This window comes from Mastacembelus armatus, chromosome 10 (genome assembly GCF_900324485.2).
Source record: "Mastacembelus armatus chromosome 10, fMasArm1.2, whole genome shotgun sequence".
Taxonomy (NCBI): Eukaryota; Metazoa; Chordata; class Actinopteri; order Synbranchiformes; family Mastacembelidae; genus Mastacembelus; species Mastacembelus armatus.
Genome location: NC_046642.1, coordinates 5,562,747 through 5,582,518, shown reverse-complemented (window position 1 = coordinate 5,582,518; position 19,772 = coordinate 5,562,747).

The following is a 19,772-nucleotide window of genomic DNA, read 5'->3' as shown; positions in this document are numbered from 1 at the left end:
TCATAGATCGTCTCATCCCAGATTCAATGGGAAAGCCCATATTTTCCTTTAAAGTGAAAGGTTTTCAAGGTATTTGGCATTACCCTGTTATAAACTTGGGAGACATAAGAGAGACCAAGGCATCCTTCCTGATGTGACTCAAGTTCCAAAAACCTGAATCATACAATTCCCACAATGCAACTTGATACTGTCTTTCCACACAGTGTTCAAACTGAATGTCCTCATTTTGTTAATAAGGTTCCCCACCTCTCAAACCTGATGACACCATCTTTATTATGTTACTCTCCCAGACCTGATAAAGTTCCCCCCGAGTCACTGCTAAGGCTGAGTAACACTCCTGATGACCAGTAAACTGAAGTGAGGCACCTTTGCAACATGCTGCTGAATATAAAAATCACTACTCTACATGAAATGGGTTCCTATTAACCACTGCTAACAATCATAACAATACTTTTACAAGAAGATGCACTACCAGCTACTGGTAGAATAGCTGCAGTTTTGTTGCCTGCGCTTCTATATTTAAAGTGTTGCGGTCATGCACGATCCACTGTGGGCTCAACAAGGCGCTCATCATGCCAAGCTACAGTATAAAACAACTGGTGCCGACTGTTGCAGTAAGAGTTTTGCCACACTGGCTTACTTGCTCTGCGCCTACCACTAACAGCCCTCGTACGGTAATCCTCACCCACTTAAGTGCAGTATGTGAAACAAATTTTCTCACTGCTCATTAAATTAGGTTTAGTGGACTGAAATATCTAAAGCAAACAAATATCTATATTCTTCTGCTGGACAGTGTTAATTTAAAAACTTTCTTTAGTAATCAGGCTACGTTTGAGGATTATGGTGATCCTCTTTTCAGCAAATGCTGTAAAGGCTATGGTTATACAGCAGCTGGGCTGTGGCTTTGGCAACTACTGAAGTCAACATTAGCATTTGCTTTGTAATTCTAGGTCACATCAGCAGGCTGTAAAAGTCAAAGTAAGAAAAAAAACATTTTACATGTCTGAAGTTCTTCCATTGTCTCTAAGGAAAATACTAACAGTGGGTAAATAAATAACAGAAACATCAGGGTTTCTGTGCCTTTGCTAAGTAACATAACACTCGACAGAAGAGCAGAGATAAACCGAGAGTTCTGGCTACCCTGCCAGTTCTACAGGCTATAAGAGAAGATTCTCTTTAGAAGCCCTGGACTCCATGTCCCTGCACTGCATTTCTATCCATTAACACATCCACTGTGTACGCACTCAATTTGGGAGTGTAATAAGAGGCAGATGAGTCTTGCAGCCACTCCCCATGCAGCCACCAAAGGCCCTGTAGGAGGGGAAATTTGTCCAACTAAAATCACCCCAACAGGGGGGAGCTCTTAGGTCAGAAGCCCTTAAGTTGAAGCAATCAGACACTGCTATGAGTTTGTGATGAAAACCGTGTGATCCATCATCACTGGTGCGTTCATTTATTAAGGGACTGTAAGCGTGCTGGGAGTTCCCACAGGCCTCCACTTGATCACACTTAAGCTGAGCTACATGGGGTACCAAAGCTATCACTCATTATGAAAATGGCAGGGAAACTAGATAAGCTTCCACATTAAATAATTAAAGTAGATCCTCACAGGGACCTTTATTCTCAATATTTTCACAAGCATTTATATCATATTTCCTGCTTGTTACTAAAACTATGCAATGGTTGAAATCAATATGAATAAACATGTCACTTAACCGCCAAATATATATTCTATGCATCGAACTGTGTAACACCATTACATATTACATTTCATGTGTTGGTGTGATATATTGTCTGATATATTTATTCATTGTTTTCCCGCTTTGTTGATTTTTTTAAAGACACTTGGCAGAGCTTCATAGAGGATAAATTATGTAATGATGACACTATTTTGAAGTTATTGCAAATATATCTTACAAGATTTCAGTACTTCTGTCTTGTTGGCCATTGGCTAAGATATTGACATATCTGCAATAAGCCAGTACTAGAAGATACATCAGCCTGGCCAGTTTATTAATTTATAAATCAATGTTAATGTGAAAGTCCAGCACACCTTAATAGGCAGGCAGAGCTACAGCTCCAGATGCTCAAACACATTTGAGAGCTACACTTCAAGCCAGGTTGTTGTAGTTCTTTACAAAGATGAAATATCAGTAAAAGCCCAGTTAATAAAACTTTTACATTCTACATTTACAGCAATCAAAAATCAATCTGTTCCTCCTGAATCCTTTTCCAAACAAAAGCTATTCTTAACCAGCAGTACCATCTTGTCTTACATCAGTGCTGATGTGACCTCCCACTTGTCTTGCCAGTTTGAAGACAGCTAGGTAGCAACATCTCTGTGTCCTGGAGCCACGTCAAGTCTGGTTCTGATTACCATGGGAGCTACTGCCTGTGCCTGAGAAAAATGCTGCTGGTTTAAAATAAATGTTATTGTTTGTCACAGGAAACCAATCTGATTACTGTTTCTTCTCTCATGTGCACACTTAACACTGCACACCGCATGTGGTTTTCATTCTCCTGAGTCTCCCTTCCCCAGTCAGGGAGAAATGGACACCTCATGTTTTCATCTTTATTAAGTCACACTTTGGGGAAGGTTAAAATCTGGGTTGTTTACACAACGTATTTGGCAGTCTTTGGAAGACAAGCTGTCTGTTCACATCAAACAATAGATTGAGTTTCTCTGCAGCAGCATCAGTGCCTCAGCAGTGGGCAGGGGAGAGGCAGAAGTACGACTCCTCTGGCAGTCGTGACGTCTGTGTTTGCTCAACTTGACAGCGAAAGTGAGGAGCTGTTAAAGTGCGGTGTGAAGCTATTTTGGGCTCAGCACAAATTGGCCATTTTGATGGTATCATTTCACATTGGCTATGTGTATTGTTACAGCAGCACTAAGTGTGTGCATGTGGCTGTGTTTTCAAATGTAGCATGATTGAAATAGTATTTGAGGAGCCATCTACCACTTTCATACTGTGCCTTGTATCTCTCTTTTTCTGACTTTCTTCCTTCTTTTTCTGAGTGTATCCCTCTGGGGATTAATGAAACACACACACAGCCCAAAAGCAGTGCAAAGAAAAAAAAGTAAAAGCTTAAAAGGCATCTGGGAGGAAAGCTGTGAAACCTAGGGACCCGTCAGCAGGGTCTGCCAAGGCTTAGAAGTCAGACTGTTTGTTTTGCTTCGTATGTCGACGCAGCCGCTCTTTTTGTCTCAGTGTGGTTTGTCCCTCCGTGATTCTTCACCAGGCTGCTTCTCATAAACTTTACCTCCATGCTATACCTCTACTCGACACCCAGCGAACCAACAACACCCATTTCCCAGGGAAAAAAGAAAGCAATATGTAAATGTTGTGAAAGGAGCCAATTAGGAAATTTATCTTGTTTGGAGAGCTTGTAATAGTTTAATTCCAAAAACATGTTTTCTGCCTCTTTGGTAATGTGTCACATGTGAGGCTGTGGCTTTCTGGAGAGTGGGGGTGGGTGGGCGGTGAAAGGGGGAGGGAGGATTTGAACATGCTTGGTGGCAAACATTTGTTTATGTTTTCCTCCTGGTGCATCATTTCAAAGAGCAGCATGCATGTCCCATCATGGGCTTCACATCTTCCTCCAACTGGAAACACATTTCAGCATGCTCTGTATTGTAACATGGCAAAGCAACAGTCATGTCAGGTATGGAAGATATAGGGGGTTGGGGCATCATGTGAATCTCTTTAACTTACACATCTAATCAAAGAGACTTAAATTCATTTGGTTTCACTTAAATCCCAAAGTCCCCCTGATGTGCAGAAGCAGATTGTTTTCCAGGACCCCCCTACTCCTAGTAAGAAGGACTAAACTCTGTGTGTGGTTGATTTTTTTCTAAGACAGATCTTAAAAGTGTTTGCATTAAGGTGTCAGAAGATTAGTACTATTTCCTACTCCTGTTTTATTTAAACCTATTAACCTATTTATTTCCCACCTCTACAAAGCTGAGCCTGAGCACTTGGTTAACAAGACCTTGCCTTTAAATGCTCCATCCCACATTTAAGGCGCACTACCAGAGCAACGACAAGTAATGCCCTTCAGTGGACCACCAACTGTAAAACCTGGAAAAAACATTTGATTTCTTTTTAATTTCCTCCTGAATAACCCCTGCTACCAATTTTATCTTCCCTTGAACATACATGAAAATCACACATCTCCCTACTTTGATTGAATCATAAAAATGTGACTCAGTCTTTTGACATTTAATTTGTTAATGTTTCTCTCCCGCCTGCAAATGGAATCCTGTCAGTTTGAACATGTTTTAAATTAAATTTGGATTTTTGTAGATGCCACATTCACAAGGAATGGCATTTATCCAAGTCCTAAAAATGGCCACAGACAAGATTTTCATTAAACAGTTGAAAAGTAATGAGGTTCTGGGAAGATAGAAATATAAAAGCAGAAAGTGCTGGATGGTTTCTCTGTCATGGATGGTACACTGTGTTAGGTGTCTTTAAAATGGGAAATAAGGGGAAAATAAGCCATTTACTGATAATACAGTCATCTGTATTTATTTGTCATGATGTAATTATGGTATTTATGATGTTCATATCTGTGTAATGACAAAAATATTCAGTATTGTAATGATGACAGAGTATGCAGACAAAATACATGTTGGCCATATTAAAACACTAACATATTTGTCCTGTTACTCATAAAAATGATGCATTAAAAAAATGTAATGTTTCTGATATTATTGTCGTCCTTTTGTTTCACACACAAGTTTCAAGTTTTAAGGTTTGACCACAATACAATACACAGATACACACAATGAAACAAGAAAACCTAAACGTGCTCAAGAAAGTTCAGAGAAATCTTCATATTTATCACATTTTCAATCTCATATCACTTTCAGTTTTTGTACAAATGCTGGGCAGTGAATACAAGACTGACCAGGTGTTATCTGTGTGAGCCTCCAGTAGCCGACAGCGGTGAAGCAATAGGCAGCACAGGGTGAACACGGTGCTAGGCAGGGTAAGGCCTTATCGCTGCTTTAATTTTTCTCCCCAAGGTGAGCTGGGAAGAGATCAGTGGCACTAAACCCTGGGAATTACCCTAGATATTGGCCCCCTGTGCTCTGCAAATGAAATCCTGCCGTCTGCAGGAAGAACATGGTGGTTAACACTCTGAAAATCAGTTTTTGTGCAGACCACAGCTGGCATGAAGAGGAAGGGAAAGCAGTGGAGAAAGGGAAAGGAAGGGGGAAGAAAGAAGGAGGGGGAAGGGCAGTTAAAAAAACTGACATTACTCATAAAGAGAAAAAGAGAAAAAGAAGGAGGGAGGCTTTGCTCTTGGTCTCTCCATTCCTTAATATTTTTGCTTCCAGACTATGCGCATATTGTTTTGCAACAAGTGTCAGTATAATTATTTTCCAAGGCTGTGTAGAGGCAGAGATGTATCAAGACACGTTACATGGACAACATACAAGTGCAGAACATGTGACAATCCCCAGTTTGAAGTTGTACTGACTAAACCAGCAGTGAAACCAGAACCTGGGTCCAGCTGTCTGAGGGTCTGAGCAGGGGTCTCAGGGCCATGTTGACTGGGTGAGTTGTTAGATAGAAATCAGTCACTGTAAGCATAGTCCTGAAGCTGACCAGCTGTCAGGCCACTGTTCGCTCACACTCACACATTACAAGCACAGTGGGTAACATTAATGTTCACAACACTTTTTTCAGTACATTATTATTATTATTATTATCTACCTTTGATTACTTCTAACTGATTTTAACATTTTACCTTTACGTGCTTTTTCATGTATCCTGCAGCTGCTCTATGTTGAACATTGTGCTGCTATGGCAACTGCGAGTAATCTGGCATATCGGGCATTTTCTCAGTGGACCAATGAACTTTGGGGCCCATATAATCTAATTTTACATTTTTACTTAAAAAACGCTATGGCCGACAACAAGCCCGTAATACAAGGAAAGAAGCCCATTGGTTAATTTTCTAGACTGGGAGTCAGTCAGGCAGTGGGTACACTGGTTCACTTACACTGGTACATTTGTCTGCGGCATTAATTTTTAACAAATTGGCTGTGATGGATCATCTGGCACCAAAAACGCCCAAAGTCCAGTCTTGGCAACCTCTACTGACACGGTTCCACTGCAGTTCACCTGACATTGCTATGGCCCACTTTTGTTAAATACATGTATGAGAGTAAACAAATGTTGACAGTTATCTTTTTGTGTACCCCAAACTGAAAAAATGTCATTCTGGGCCCACTACGTAATGTTGTTTATGTGTTTTGTCTGTCCCTATAAGTCCTATGCCCTTGGGACTGTCCTAACTTTCCTATATTTCGGTGCCCATGATACTGAAATGCCCTTGGTGAGCTTTATCACTTGGTACTGGTTAATTATAGACCTATTGTGATTGTTGGGCAAGTCTAGATTTGCAAAATGTGACTGATGTGTCTATATTTTGCATAACAGTCACAAAAATTACTACACATATTTGTCACATATTTTGCTATTTTTTAAAGTTGTTAACATAGTAAAGTAGCTAATGATCTAGAAAATGAATCATCAACAACTGTTCCCACCACTAAACTGACAGCACATCAGAGGAAACTATATATGTTGTTATATTTCAACACTCACTTGTGTCAGTCTCAGGTTCTCTGCCCCACAAAGAAATACAAATACACGCCCATATGTTTAGCATGCATGTACACATGACAAACACACACACACACACACGCACACACACACACACATACACACACACACGCACACACACACATATTATTTATAGGTTCTGATCACAGTGTAAAACAAGCCTGTCTGTCTTTAGAATACCCTTCACCAGATCCTCCCAAAAATAGCAGGTGCCCATCCAGTTAGCCACGGTGGGAGGATTCAGAGCTTCAAAATAAATGGAAGGATGTTTACTCAGTGCCAGAATGAAAACAGCGCTAATCTCCAATCAAGTCCTAAAGGCAGATAGTTAGCAAGGAGAACCTAAAAATAGCCCACAGGGTAACACATTCCAGCTACGATTGAGCTTAACTTTGATCTTACTATATGCTGGCCCCTTGTGCACTGAAAATGATTAGCACTTCTGTACAGTGATTTAGGGCGTACTCTATATAAAGATGAACTTAAAGGACATAATATGATGAGCTGGTGTAGTAGTGCATGCTCTATAGTTTAGTGGGATGGAAAATATAGAGTGGTAGGGTGTTTGGAAAAATGATGGAAAGTTTAGTTGGGAAACATAGTAACAAGAGACCTTGGTAGTAATTATATGTTAATAAGGAGGTTGGGTTTATGTTGTAGGTCAGGTTTATAAAAGATGAAAACGAAAGGCAAAGTGTGTTTTATTTACCTAATATCATATTTAAAATTCATTTGTGATCCTACTTTATTAAGAATTAACACAACATGAATTTCTAATAGATTTTCTGAACAGACTGAATTAATTTGTAAAGTACAGAGTACTTAATCAAAACAATCAAAATAACACATTATTGTAATCACCTTAACTCATGGAATAATTAAATGTTTAAAAGAAAAAAAAAAAATGTTGGTTGTTTTTTTTTTTTTTTTGAATGAGTGAGTGAACACTTTCAGGCCATAGCACTGAACTACATGTGCAGTATCAGATGGACATTTACAACTAAAATATGGTTTCCATAATTGTTCAGCTTTTTAATGATATGTAACTTCAGTGTGAGTGTTACTGCGTTGACAGGGTGTGTTTTATTTTCCTCTGGGTTTCAATGTTGGAGTTTGCGTTGGCCCCATTTCAGTGTTATGGGGAGCAGCACTCCCTGCAGCTGCAATATAAGCTCTCACAATTTACCTTCATGTTTAACTATTTTGCATTAGCAGGTTAGAGATTAAGGATTACAACTGGTGACATCGTGTTTGAGCCACAGCCAGAAAGACCGCAACAGAAAATTGGCATAAATATGCTGTCAGTTTCAGATGAAACCTACTCAGCTGGAAGGCAAAACAAAAACTATTAAATCTGCACATTTCTGCAGTTCACATGAAAAATCTTCACTAACGTCGGCAGGACAAATCTGTTACTCGCTACTAATAGCTGCCTGACAAATATGTAACAAACACCATGTTTTGTTTGAGCTGTTGACCCACTGGACCAGAACATATTCACTTTATCCACATCCATGCTACATAATGTGCATTTCAGACATCAGGCTGATTTTATATATTTGTGAGACTGTGCTGTTTTGATGACACTAAAGAAGGAGCAAAATCACCATGTTAGCTCAGCATTAAGGATCAGTTTCCTGTGATGAAAAACTGCCTCTGTAGAAGGGTTGACATTGCAAGTAGTGCAAATAACTCTGATATTCTGCAGATTAGCAGTCACTTTAGACTTATTAGCTGTGAAACTGTGCAAATGTTGCAAGATGTGCAATAGCTTAATATTCCAAATGCACATGGAGTGGAAATTTAGTGCTACTTTCCAAGTGGTTTTGGAAGGGTGTTACCTGCACTTTGGCTGCTCAGCAAAGTGTTCCACATCTTCTGCAATTTCCTGGCTATGATTGGTGTATGCCCATGGCAAATATCTAAGTAGTAGACTTTTCGTTAAAGTGATAGTAGGTAAAAACACCCTTAAATTGTTAAATAGCTTGATAAATTGTCTTCCATGAACAGGTTCAAACACACCCATACATTCATGTCTACTAGCTGACAAACAGCTGTGGTTATTATTAATGTTATTAGTTGTAAACATACTTATTGCTAATTGCTAATTAAGACATGAGAAAGTTATCAATAGTCTCATTTCTTCCTTGCAAGAAAACCAATAAATTAAGAATACAGGAGATTTCCCAAAGCATTTCCTCTACAAATCAATCAGCTCATAAAATACTGTCAGCCCATTTTCTGTGGACTTTCTCTTGATTGAGGTTTTTGTTCTTAACTTTGCCCTGTCAGCCATGCTGGCTGTTTCTGCTAACGATTACTGTACTCACATATTCACCGTCCACAGACTGTTATCATTGGTGCCCTTAAAATGACATAACTTTAAACTTGCATGGGAAAGGCCTATGAGATCAAGTGTTGTGAATGTAAGACTGTCACAGGCTGTTGTTTAAATGAAGAATAATAAAGGACATATACAGCATATCTAAGTCTTTATCTGACACGTTACATTTCCCTCCACAAAAGGTGGAGTCTTGTCTGTCTGTCTTTGTTTCTAGCAGGAAATTCTGAAGTTTCATGTTGCGCGACTTGAAAAGTGCACATGGAGAGAGCAGACGTCATAAAAAATGCCTATCCACCTGTTGTTCTGGCACTGGGGGAGCATTTGATCCCCACCTGCAATTCCTGGGTCTGGCAGACTGTGGCTGTGTGAGTATGTCTATATCTGTGTGTGTGTGTGTGTCTATGTGTATGTGTGTGTGTGTGTGTGTGTCTCCCCATAAACAGGTGGGGTTCCCCGCCACAGATATCGAGTTCCCTTCTTTGATAACCCATTACAGACTTCATTAATTTCATTCACTCCAGCCACGCACTCGTCGCCTGACAAACTCACTGAGGAATTTTTGTGTGAGCACACCTCCTTGGGCTTGTGTAAGTTTTACAAGCAGAGATTAACATGTGTGAAAACAAATGTAATTTAACTCTTTTTTTCTGTGAGGTGGGGGAAGTGGACATGCCCAATGTTAAAAGAGTTGTCTGCATCAGACACTGTGGTCCTGTCCCTGATGACTTTGTAACAATTTTCTTCTATGTTTAATCAGACTAAACAAATATGTTTCATATTCGTTTCATTTTAATCATGCATTCAAAATAAATGAAAACCAAGAGAAATACCAAAAGATTTTCAGGTATTTGCAAATCATCTTTTGCATTTATATTAATAGATCTCAAGGGTGTCCATACCTTTTGTTACTGAGCTCTTTAAGCCAGGAAACACAACTCTTCACACATACATCTCATGTGTCCAGTTGTGCTGGGCTAATTTGTGCTTTACTTTGTTTTCTTGACATTGATTGGTTATTCTTGAGCACATGGGACACTCGACACTGTGGCCCCCTTGATTACCGTTGCGCAGTGAGTCATCTCTGTGTCTGGTAGATGACAGAGGCGCGGGGTGAACTTGAACTGGACCTGACTCCGTCCACACTGAAGCTCTGTGCTATGCATCTAAAAACATTTCTAGCATTGCTCTCAACTAACAGAACAATGCTATGGATTAGGACACTGGGCTAAAATTAAATCCACACAATAATTCAAGCAAAAACACAAGGACCATTCAGAGCATTTGTCTTTTTTTTGTTTTTGTTGTTTTTATGCCATCTTTTTCTTGAACTGTTAAAATCATTTTATTCCTCTGAGATGGTGTTTGTGTCTGTTGTGGAGTGGGGTGGAGTCATTTAGGAGTAAGCTCTCAACAATTTTATGACAGTTGATTTCAACCAATTCCCTAATGTAATGCTGTAATGTGTTATTTGCCCTCATATAATACATAATTTATATGGGAACTTCAGCTTGTTTGTGACAAACAGCAAAACTTTGTAAAATAAGCATAACATGTACAAGCACAGTGTGGTACGAAGATAAAACACTAAAGCCGAGGGTTACCCTCCTTCACCATCAAGAATTATGTGATAATAATACACATTTGCGATTTCTTTAAGATATTGTTTCAGTAAATAGGAGTCATTTAAGCAAGAGAAGTGTCTGACTGAAGCTGGTCATTATGGACCATACATAAAATTAAAAATAACTTTTCTGTGTATTTATATTTTGTGAGGTATCACCGTGGATTGTGGGTGTTGAAAATTAAAATGAAAGTGACAAAGTGACATTAAATTGGCTTTTCAGAGAAGTTTAAGTTATTGGAGTCATATAACACCTGCTGCTGACATTGCCAGTAGTGCCAATACCCTGCAACGTTCTTGTTAAATGCTTGGCATGGCCTAGACACAAGCTTGACCTTGACACTTTAAAAACAGACAGTGCTGAGGCCTAAACCTGACCCTCTGAGGGGAGGTGGACTGAGCTAACAGTGTACTGTTGCCACTGTCAGCACAAAAACATACATATTATTTTCAAGTTGACGAGAAAAGAAAATTCCTAAAAAAAGCTGAGCACAAAGCCCTAATTGATCACTGTCTCAAGACTGTGACAATCTTTCCTTGAGAACAAATATTATCTGAAAAATGCTGGAGTGTGTTCTTTGTTTTTGATTGTATATGTTGATTTTATTATGTGTAGTTCATTGAAGTTTCTTTTTTAGCATTTATTTCTTATAACCATTTAATTTAATTTATACTTTTGTCCTATACTAAAATCCAGGTCCACTATTATCCTCCAATAACAGAAACTGGCTCTGACAGATATTGATGGGAGACTGAAACCTCCTTTGATCAGCAGTCAGAATGGTGCCACTTGTGTAACATTGTTTAAAGGGTATCCATGCTGTTTATTTTTAGAAAGCTATACTAACTATTTACAAAGGTCCTCCTAATGTTGATACCAGTCACTGCTGTCATTTTTTTGCATAGAAGGGGTGCAGCATCTGTCGGGACCTTTACTCCCTGTATTGTTGTGGTGAACATGGCTTTGAACTTCATTGCTGATCAGCCAAGCTTCTTGATTTAACACAAGAGAATGGAGTTTCCTGGAAAAAGTTGAGGTATTTTTGGCCATAGTGGCAGATACTGAGCATGTGGATGCTTGATTTCGAGATGATTTACTGTGCTTCAGCATCTATAAATTCATAGTGTTGAAAAGATACAAACATACCACAGGGGCCACTGAACAGTGGGAGTGGGAAGTTGTGGATAGAAAACCATCATCAAGCAATTTTTGATCCTCCTCTCTTTGTACTGCTTTTTTGTAGTTCACTGTGTAACTTTGTAATTTTTAATAGTGCAATGTCCTGCAAAAGCAGCTCATTAAATAAACAAGGTCAATCATTACCTCAAACAGAGTGGACATTATCTTGGCACCCATGTCTGTTTCTTATGGAGGAGCTGATAATAAAGACTAAAGGAAAAGTCATTCAGTTTTGAGTTTGTTTCAAGCAGACAGCCAAAATTACTGTTATGTTGTTTGATTCAAAATCATATTGATCTCTGCCTCTTTTGATTCTCATTTTCCCTCACTCACAGCCAAATCCTCCCACACAGGCTTTGCTTCTGAAAGATCACTTTCACACAGTTTAAAGATGCCAGCCGCGCACCAAAACATTATTCTCGGAGAATATTACTTTAAAATACGTATTGATTCCGTTCACAGCAATGAAGCATTATGTGGGTGTTGAGTTGAGTGTGGAGATATGGTGGTGAAAAATGACACTGAATCACAAGCTCTCAGTTTCAGTGGCTCAAAGAGAAACATCTGGTTGGACTTGGCTCCAAAGAACACAATCCCAGCTAAGGAGACAGCATAAGTTGGGAGCAGACAGCCTTAAAAACAAACGCCACCAGCTTTGTTGACTTCTGACACAATTTGCTTGAGGTCTTATTCAGTTTCAGAGCTGTGAGTCTTACAATGATCTCCATGTGCAGAAGAAACTTCTTTCAATGTACCAAGCCCAGATAAAAGAAATGGTGAAGAAAGATGAAGTTACTCTGTATGACAACAGATACCTATCCTGTGAATATGGTACATTGATACCTCTTTGGGCACTGTACATAGCTCAGCTTCAGAGTAATCCATCAACCCAGGGTGAGAAGTGACCTTCTATATTTGGCCGCTACATCTTTAGCTTGTTCTGTCAGTGGGTACAGGGGCAGCTGAGGAGACAACCCTCTCCATCAGTCACAACTGCTGGCACAGGGCACAGAGTTCCTGTCACTAAGAGGCTTAAACCAACAAATCGTCCCCGACATTTGTATAAAACCTAAGCAGGTTACAAGGTTTTTAAAATGAGCTACATGGCCAATGAGGTACTGCCTTTATGGCTCTAGTCCACTACTTGGATTGTGAACAGTAATATTCTCTGAGGACTAATTTCCAGATGTCTTTTTACAGTTTTATAATCATGCTGCAGCCAAATAACCTTAAATTCTTACTTTGCTAACAGTACTAAAGAGGCTGTCTGATGAGTTACCACTCTCACCACCTCAAAAGATTTAACATGCAGCACTCTAAATCCTGATCAAGCTGAATCCACTACTTTTCAGTAATTTCTTCTACATCAGCCCAATTTAAGGTATTAAACGCCACCATGAGCCCCATAAAATGCAAATGTAAGAGTGGCAATAGGAAAACATTTGGGGAAAAGAATCGAAACTGGGAATTGCTTCTGTAACACTGCTGGGTGACCACAAAAATCTGTCTGTGAACCACGTCAAGACTATGATCATTATTTCACTCTTTTCTCCAGCTTTTCGTCTGCATTCATTTACCACCGCATCAGCGTTTTTGCTGCAAATGAAATCTGAAGGCATTCCTTTCCCTTTCTGCACTCTCTTCAGAGCCGTCTTCAAGGCCAATATGGCTTTCTCTTTTGCTACAGGACATGGACACCATGATGTTGTGCACTCAGTTTATAATCTAATTAAATATTATGGAACTTAAACAAGTCTGAGTGGTAACGAATTGAACACAGGGATGTGATGGACTAACTGATAGCTAAGGTTAGATAGCTATGTTTGCTAATGAACAGATCTTAAATTTATTGAGGACTTGACACCCCGTGACCCTGAACAGGAAAAGCGGGTATAGAAGATGGATGGATGGATGGACTTGACACCTAATTTTGTGGCTGCAGTACTAAACCTCTCTTCCACTACAGTGTAAGTGGGAAAAAGTGACAGTTCCTTTATTTTACACATCATGAGTTTACAGAATTCCCAGTAAAATGAATGAATCCACTTATTTTGTTAATATGATGAATTATTGATTGTTTGATTTAACACAACTGTAATTATGATTAATCTACATGACATATGTCATCTGTGCCTTTATAATAAGAAAGCCATGTCTGTGTTTATTTGGATTCAATTTAAACATCTGGTTAAAGAAATTCATTTATAAATCTGCATCTTAAAGCGATGATGATATACCAATAATGTAACTCTCAGTTATTTAGGGTTCAGATTTTAACTGTTTTAACCTTGATGTGAAATTGGTTGGTTTCTCTAAAATAGATGATTGGTGCTCTCCAAGTCCAATGGTTTACAGGTTTATTGTTCCATGCTTCATAAGCATATCATTTCACTTTAAGTATGTCCACAATGCCTACACTAATGTTTCAGATGTGCTGAACATAGTGAGGCAATTTCCTAGCTGGAACATAAATATGCATTGGCAAAAGCTGATACCTTGTGGTTATAGAACTTCTCCCACAGAACTACTCATGGCTGAAATGATTGACATATTAAGTTTAAATAATGGTGTAGCCATCTCTTGCTTTCTTCAAAGTGCAAGTTGTGCAATTTCTGAAATGTTCAGAAGTATTCAACTCTCAGTCTGTTCTACAAGGCAGGAGTCTATATAAACTGAATCTTGTAGAATAGATTATAAATGTAGGCTTTTACCCGTTTTAGATCCCATAGGCCCTGATTTCCAGTCTTCTGTGTATTGTATGCCATTTTCTTACCTAAAATCAATTAAGCAGTTGATGATATACAATGATATGTAATGATTCAAATATGTTGATAACCGGGCAGCATGGTGGCTGAGTGGTTAGCACTGTTGCCTCACAGCAAGAAGGTCGTGGGTTCGCATCCCGGCCTTTCTGTGTGGAGTTTGCATGTTCTCCCTGTGCTTGCGTGGGTTTACTCCGGGTACTCCGGTTTCCTCCCACAGTCCAAAAACATGCATGTCAGGTTGATTGGTGACTGTGTGAGGTTGTCTGTCTTTGTGTGTCTATATGTGGCCCTGCGACAGACTGGTGACCTGTCCAGGGTGTACCCCTGCCTTCCACCCGAGAGAGAGCTGGGATAGGCTCCAGCGGATCCCCGTGACCCTGAACAGGAAAAGCGGGTATAGAAGATGGATGGATGGATGGATGGATGTTGATAACCACAAAATAACCAGAAAAGTTTATTTCATATGTTCATGCTAAATAGGTGGTGGTAGATGCTTAGTGGTGCATGGATTACTTTCAGGACTAGCAAGCTAACAGCTGACCTACTATCCAGCCAGTAATGTGTTGCGAGAGCCAGTCACAACAGCTAATTGACCTATAACTAACTTGATCACTAGTGGAATAGTACATTTTCACAATTTATTCAAGAGTCTCTTGTCTCGTCGTTAACACATCACAACTATCCCTCTTTTCTGATGCTGTTGATATGCTATCAGAAAAGGGTTACAGGCATTATGCATGTAGCACTAACAAGATAGGTTGTCCTTCATTATCAGTACAGTTTTGTATTGGTCCCTGGTGCAAATTTAGGATCACAGGATAGATTCATGTGGACTAATTTTACCCAGTGAACAGCCTGGTGGAAAACAACAACTGCAGGGAATCCTTGTAAGGCTGGAGAGGAACTACAAGTAATATTTTATAATAATTCGTTTTTTGTAGCCAAACATTTACTTATGTAAGTGGAATGCAATCAGGAGAAATGACACTGTATGTTTCTATCAAAAAGTTGTAGGACGTGAAACAAGCAAAGATCATCTGTCTATAATAAACCCACTAACAACGTTTCTGTACTCTGTACACAGTCGTGTTTTTCTGTCATTTCTGTCTAGGCAGACAAAATGAAAAGGCCATACATTTATTTGTACCGGAAGTGTCTTATAATGTTATTGTCTTGTTGCATTTTCTGCACTACTCGCAGCAGACAGCACTTACAACTCTCAAGAGTCCTCATTCTCCGCTTGAGTTGACCGCCACCCAAGCCAAGAGAGGGAGTATGAAGTCATCAGAAAAGTCAAGAGCTACTGTGCCACAGAGACTGATGTTCAAGGAGGGAAGAAAAGTTGGCAGAAAATCAGTGTTGTGTCACTGGAAAGGATTTGCAAGGGGGAGGAGGAAGAATGAGGGGAAGTAGGCAGGGAGGAACTCGGGCTGAAGCACAAGAGGGATGCTTCGGAGGGAAATAAGGAGGGTGAGGGAAAAAATATTGTATGAATAAAGCTAAATAAAGAGATGAAAGCGAAGATTTTGGGGGGAAGAAGGTGAAAGAGAGACGTGGTTGTGAAGGAGAGAGAATGGCAGTGTTGACAGAAAAGGTGAAAGACATTTTCTCTGGCTCCAGGCCCAGCTGGTGTCTATGCTGGACCACTGTGGGTGTCAGATCTTTATTCCAGCCCTAGAGACAGCTGGAGGTGTCAACACCGTGGCCGCCTCAGTCATACGCCTCCCCACAAAACTCTGTCATGTGTTTGTGCATGCAGCAGCCCCACTGTCACAACAAGCAGATATCATGTTGACACAAGGTCTCCCTCATCTTATGACTGCTTGTCCAATATTTTGGAATCAGTGATTTATTTGTTATTTTAGCTCTAAGAAAACATATTTAAAGGAGTAAAAACTGCTGTCCTTACTTTGAAACTGTAAAATGGCCACTTGGTCACCTGTGGGTTTTATAATCGAGCATGACAAGACCCAAAAGAAAAGTTATAGAGGGGCTTTCATGCCCCATTTACATTGAAACAATCACTCACTACTGGGGTTTCAGATTCTAAGGAACCACAGACAGGCATTTGAGGGGTTAACCCCCTAACTACAAATCAAACTGGTAGGAAGGCATTTTATACATTTCTTAATGAGTTCCAGAAGAGACGATGGCTCTCAACTATCCCATGTGTCTTTGAAACTCCCATGTTGCCTTTAAAATTTTAGAGCTTTATGTAAGTAGAGGGCAAATATCAGAGATTTGGAAAGATAAGAGGAATCTGTTTCTTAGTCTGTTAAGATTCATGAATGTTCTTCCATCTGGGTCCAGAAAGGTAGCACATCCTGACACTGACATATACTGTATGAGGCTGCCATGTGTGTGAGTAAGACACATTCCTCAGTAATGAGGTTAGTTCTGGTCTGATAGTTGAATGAGTATAATACAAGAGCTTCTGTTGCAATCTGGTAAAGTAACATCAGTCCCGAAATTATAAGTTTGACTACATGATTTTAAATATACATAAACATTTGACAAGGAGAAGTTTCTTCCTTAAAAATGATTTATGATTTCAAAGAAATGAAGGAAAAGACATAACATCTGAAATTTGACAGACTGAACTCTTTGAATTGTGATTTGACAGATGACTTTATAGTCAGCTGCAGTTTCCTTCAAAATAATGAGGCCATTTTAACTTACTATCTATAAATCAGACACGATGAGGGACTGTGGCCACTTCACTTCACATGGCTCTATTTCTTGTAGTGAACAGCCCAAAGAAAATTCTTTTACTTCAACTGAATAAAGACGGCTAGTTTAAAATCAGAATCCACAGTAATGTATTCATTTATAAGTTGGCTATATGTCATGAGTGGCTAAAGAAAAAAATCCTCAGAATATTCAGTACAATTTGTTTCACTCCATCTCAAAGCAAACAGCTCTGAGCTGCTTTACTTATTGCAGCCCAGCCTGCATCAAACTCAGCGAGCAGATGTGTTTATGAGAAATGGGATGCCTAATAAATCTTTGGCATAATGTTATTGAATTAGTAGGACTTAGGACCAGATACCATATTAAATCCTGTCTTTTCCAGTTCACTGCTTTTGATAGCGATACATCAGAGTCTCACATGATATACTTGCGTATCTGCCGTCGTTTTTCATCACCTCTAGTGAGGCATCAGTGAGGGAGTGATGATGAATAATAAATGAGAGTGAATTTTCTGATGGAATTTCCATTTACGCTGTGAACAATTTTGAGGAAAGAGGATTTACACTTAATTCCTAGCGGTGCCCCCTCCAACACTTGCTGTTTGTAGCACAGATTAACGGTGAGATCTCCATCCCTTCCATGGCATGATGTGATATTTGCTGCCTTTTAAAAGATACTTATTAGTCTGAGGACTCAAATCTTAGCTGTTCAAGCTGAATTAAAGTGGCTATCCCAGGAATAAATATTGGTAAAGTATCAAATCTACAAATACACAGGTTGAATGACCAGCAAAGTAACAAGTTAGACCCTAACATTGCATCTTTACAAGTTTACATCTTATGATGCCTTATTTTCAGCATATCTGTGGGCCTGGTATGGGAAGATGTACCTTTAACATTCCTTAACACAATACTATTGTCAGTATGATATGGACCAACAATGACATGCTCATGTAATGAAACCAACCTTAGTTGTCTGAGGTGTTTATATGCAGCTTTTGACAAGTTTTATGGTGTGGGCCTATATGCAAGTGGAATGCTATGTAGGCATGTTGCCGTTAACCATCTCGGTCTATGCTAGTTTAAGCAGCTGGTTTAGCATGAGCACCAATAGCAGACAACAAAACAATGACACATCTAGATAGTCTCACATTATTAACAGGAAGTCAAAAGAAAATTCCAGCTGAGTAATAGAGTGTTTGGCAGACGCAATCATATCATAAAACCCAGTGCAATGTCTGCTTATAGCCTAACATGTCAGCAATAATACCACTTTCCTCCCTGTCATAAACTTCTTTCATGTATCACCTCGTTGCTGTGCAACTTTCCTCTCCTTACAATGTTGCTTGTAATCTTTGCAATGCAGAAAGTTCATCCTGATGTTCCGCTGGATGAAAGCAGACGCTAAATACCTCAGATGTAAATGTAAACAAGCTACTCCCTCACAACACATCTTTCCTTTCTTCCCAACATGGTTCGTAATCGGATGCCTGGATGCCCCTTGCCGTCCGTCATTACCCAGCATTCCTGAGGGCTACATGCCGAGGGCGCGGCAGAAAGACTGGTGTGAGGTTGGCGTGGGGCCAGGTGACAGTGATTGATCGAAGTATGATTGATGGCTGCAGCTGATACACCAGCCCTGCTTTGAATTGTTGTTGGATCTGACACTTCTCACCTTGTAAAAGTGCTTTAAGAGAAGCTTTGAGATGAATGAGGCTGCAGAGCCTGAATAAGAGGATGAAAAAAAGAGGATGTGTGAAAAGAGGTTGAGTGCTATAACTTAAATGGACAGACTGCACATTTCCTTATGATCATTTAATATGATTGAGCAAAAATGAGTGTAGAAGTTACATTAACAGAGCCGCGGCATTCAGCCAACAGTACATGCATCACTCATATGTTCAAACTATTTAAATTAAAACTCTTCTGATCTTTAAGAATACAGTATTTTAGCATCCACTCAGTACAGTATTGCAAGATTTATCTTAACTCTAAAGCATTCCTTCCTGACTGAAGTACAGTTGCACAAAGTCAGAGTCTGTAAATAGTAGGAAGAGAGTTACCAGTGATGTGCTAAATGAGATGCAACGTTTTGCTTTCATACAAAGCAATTTCATCATCTAACTATATGCTGCCATCTAAGCAAATGGCATATTCCAAAACATGGAATATGAAAACAATATGCTTTAGCAGTGACATCACATCAAATATTTCCAACCAGCCATCATCTATACTGACTACTCCTATCAAAGGTTACAGGGTTGCTGGAGCTGGTCCCAGCTGACAGCTTGGATCAAGAGGCGGGGTACACCCTGGACAGATAGCAGGTCTACCAGAGGGCCAGAGACAGATACACACATATTCACACCAATGGGCAATTTGGAGTCACCAATCCACATAACCTATATGTCATTGAACTATAGGAGGAAGCCTGAATACCCAGAGAAAACCCACACACCCAAGAGGAACATGCAAACGCCCTTACAGAAATGCTTCAGGTGGACCAGGTCAAACCTGGAATCTTCTTGGTGTGA